A 1,271-nucleotide genomic window follows, 5' to 3' on the forward strand; every position below is an offset into this window, starting at 1 on the left:
TATATATATATATATATATATATATATATAGATGTATGTATGTATCTATATATATATATATGTATATATATGTATGTATGCATATGTATATATATGTATGTATATATGTATGTATATATGTATGTATATATGTATATGTATATATATATATATACGTATATACATACGTATGTATTCTTATATATGTATATATATATATATACATACACAAACACAGATATATGTACATACATAAATGTATACATGCAGTGATGTATGCATGTATGTTCAGGTTCGTGTGTGCTGTGAGTTTGTATTTACTGTATGTGAGTTTCAAGTCACTGAAGTGAAATTCTGGAGCCAGAGCAGTCAATAAATTAAAAGAAACTTAGCCAGTGCCTTTACGCAGTTCTACTAAATAAGACGGCTAAATATAATCAGAACAACATGTCCAGCTTTGGAAACGGCAAATAACAGTTTGCTTGGCTAAATAAGTAGGTTGCCAGATTATTGAATATGACAAAACAACTGAGTAAAAGAGAGACACTCAGACTCTTTGCTGTGATAGTTGTTATTTAATACTATTTCTACGTGTTACTGTAAATAGGTGGAGGCGCAATGGCCCAGTGGTGAGGGCAGCGGACTTGCGGTCATAGGATCGCGGTTTCGATTACCAGATGGGGCGTTGTTAGTGTTTATTGAGCGAAAACACCTACCCCCACCCAGGCTCCGGCAGGGGTTGGTGGCGAACCCTGCTTACTATTTTGCTTGCGAGGACACGTAAATGTCTTAAATAAATCCCATTGCAGAACCACTGTTAGGGTTAAACATACTGTTAGGATCTCATCATTATCATCATCATCATCATCTTCTTCTTCTTCTTCTTCTTCTTCTCACCAAGTGTTTATCTGTTTTGGCATTGGTTCTCAAAGTGGGCGCTACCGCCCTCCCGGTGGACCTTGAGGCGGTCCAGGTGGGCGCTGGTGCCTAAGTGGGAGGAAGGCAGTGGATTGGGGAGCGCTATGAATTTATTATATTATTATAGTATTGTATACAAATTATATAATATATTAAATATCAAATGATTCATAGTATACATAAATTAGTAAAATAAAAGTAGTTATTTATACATAAAAATAGGGATGATGCGCTGAAGGTATTATTTGGCCATGAGGGGCAGTGGCCCAAAAAGTTTGAGAACCTCTGCGTTATGGTATTAATATTTCACAATTTTATCTTTATTCATGCCTCTCGCTTCCTTCCATAATAAACAAAATACAACACTTGGCAGA

This window comes from Octopus bimaculoides, chromosome 15 (assembly GCF_001194135.2).
Source record: "Octopus bimaculoides isolate UCB-OBI-ISO-001 chromosome 15, ASM119413v2, whole genome shotgun sequence".
Classification (NCBI taxonomy): domain Eukaryota; kingdom Metazoa; phylum Mollusca; class Cephalopoda; order Octopoda; family Octopodidae; genus Octopus; species Octopus bimaculoides.